Consider the following 2,758-nt stretch of genomic DNA (forward strand, 5'->3'; position numbering starts at 1 on the left):
TCTGAGAAGCTCTTTTTATACCCAATCATGTTGTCAATTGACCTAATTAGTGTTAATTGGTCTTCCAGCTGTTCATTATATGCTCAATTTCCTTTTTCCAGCCACTTATTGATACTTGTCCCAACTTTTTTGGGATTTATTGACACTGTGACGTTTTGAATCAACATATTTTTCCTTTAAAATGTTACATTTACTCAGATTAAACTTTTGATCTGTCATCTATGTTATATTACGAATAAAATATTGACATTTGCCATCTCCACATCATTGCATTCAGTTTTTATTCACAATGTGTTTAGTGTCCCAACTTTTTTGGAATCCGGTTTGTATGATTTTTTAAAAGTTTTTTTGTTTGTTTGTTACAAATGCAACAAAAATAATGTATTTTTATATATTTATTTTTTACATACATCTTCCCTGTAATCTTGACTTGTCTCCACGAAACAAATGCGGTTAAACACCCCAAAGTATTAATCTGCCACCACAATGTTTGACTGTTTGTTAATAACTATGAGGTAAAACTCTGTGCCGCATCAGTTTTGCTTTTCACAATTTAGAGATTTCCTTTTTTACCTTTTTTTTAAATAATTTTCTAACAAAAAGCTATTAGTTGGCTTTCATCTGCCCCTCGGTAAAATATTATTTGATCTGTATCATTTTCCTGTAGTGATAGAAGGCTGCACCTGTAATCTTCTTCTTGTTGCAATGTGCAAGAAGCATCTCTAGGATGCATTGGGACGCATCATCAGTGATGCATCCAGGGGTCAGCAGGCGTTCTGGGCTTCACATCATCAGACGCTCTTGCCCAGGCGACCCAGCCAGGGGTGATCAGGTCCTAACTTGCATCCCTGTAGCAACCCACGGATCAGCCCTCTTTATCCAAATCCACCTCATGGCATTTTGTGCATCTTCACTAGAGGCCTTGATGGCCCTCCTTTGCTTGGGTCGTGGACCTTAGATCCATCTGAATGGAGATCTCATTCTCCCCCCTTTAGGGATTTCTTGAAGGGATATCTCTGCAGGGCTTTCTGTAACTTGTTGGGGTACATTTTCAGGAAAGATGTGGGCTGGGGTGCTAACCCATACTGTCCTGGGTGCTGAGCAGTTAACTTTCTCTCCAGCAGTCCCCAAAATATTCTTGGTTGTCACCTAGTCTCTTTCTAGGAGTCACTAGCTTAGCCAGACTTGAAGATAGGCAAGAAACATTGCTAGGATGTACTGAGGTACATCATCAATGATACATTTATTATAGTTCTCCAGAAAAATCCTCTACAACTCCCCAAACAAACTCCAGTTCTTTGTGTTTCTAAACTTCTTACAAATTAGAATAAGACAAACTAGTTTTCTACTTAAAAATTGTGTTTTGATATTTCATATCTTAATTGCTGCAAATATTTATTTAAATTATCCTTTTCTGGACAAATATAGATTAGTTCTGATCAGATTGACTAATTAATTGCTAGTGCAAGTACGGCCAAGACCAAAGTGTAATTTTGTCTTGCTCAGTTGTTTGTGTGAACACAATTTTACAAACATTTGCAGTTAATTAAGCCTTACACTTGATTTTTTTTTTTTTTTTTTCACATAACGTCTATGCAATAAAAGCATTATCAGCAGCTAGTTGCAGCACTTCTAGAATAAATATCCAAACATTTTTTTGGGAATAATCACAAGATTAGATATTTTTGAGACTGAACTTGATAAAAACGGTAGCAATCCACTTTGTTTGTGACCCTGCTCAGGCTAGTCATTAGCTTGTTGATTCAGTCAGAACTGAAATCCTTTTCCCCCAATCTGAGGTAATTCAAATACTGTATGTATCTAGAACAGGTAAGAAATGAAAATGAATCTTGCTTCAAAAGATCTGAACAATCGAAATACTGCAGAAGTGTCTGGAGTCTTGATTTTTTTTATGTGTGTGAATTGACATAATCTAGTCCCACAGATCTACAGACAGTTTTTACAACATTGTATCTATTTTTCATATTCTATACTCTGACACTGTATGAACCCTATTCTAAAGGTTTGTCCTTAAGCTGTGCAGACATTTCAAGTAGCACTAAGAGAAGTAGGATGCATCATATCTGAACATTGCCATGACAAAGGCTCTGAGTAAAGTAAACAGGATTTATCTGTCATTTATGTTGCTTATATAAAAATAACATTTTATACTTGTCATTTTCAAGTATTACGTATATATAGCTAAGGACAAAATATCCTGTCTGTTTAAAGGTAATTCTTAATTTAAAAATGCACAGACCTTTTAGGCTACTGAAAATTTTCCATCAGCATTTAATGAGTTGGTGTAAATTAAAAATCCAGATGAGAGTCCAAGACAAATTCAAAATTTCCATCTGATACATGCTGGATGTGAAACAATCAGGGAGTAAGTAACTGGCTAAAGTAAATAATCATGCAGCTTTAGTGCAGAACTAAGAAAGCTGATGCTCAATACATAAAACTATAACTCAAAGAGAAACATTGATTTGAAGATGTGAGGAGCTGCTGGAGGAGACAAGTAAATGAAAGTGGATCTCTTTCTCCCAGCCAGCAGGATGTATTTGATCATGTTCTGTGAAATTTGTTGAGTAATGCTTGGCTCCTCAACATGTAATCACTAGTTCACCTATTACATAACATTATAGGGATATTGACTGCTGCAAGACAGTAAAGTAAAAATAAATAAAAAATAAAAACTAGCAAGTCAGCAGAACAAAAATACCTGTTATTGCAGGAAGAAACACAACCTGTGTTACAG

Source organism: Nematolebias whitei, chromosome 9, assembly GCF_014905685.2.
Source record: "Nematolebias whitei isolate Nwh7 chromosome 9, NemWhi1, whole genome shotgun sequence".
Classification (NCBI taxonomy): domain Eukaryota; kingdom Metazoa; phylum Chordata; class Actinopteri; order Cyprinodontiformes; family Rivulidae; genus Nematolebias; species Nematolebias whitei.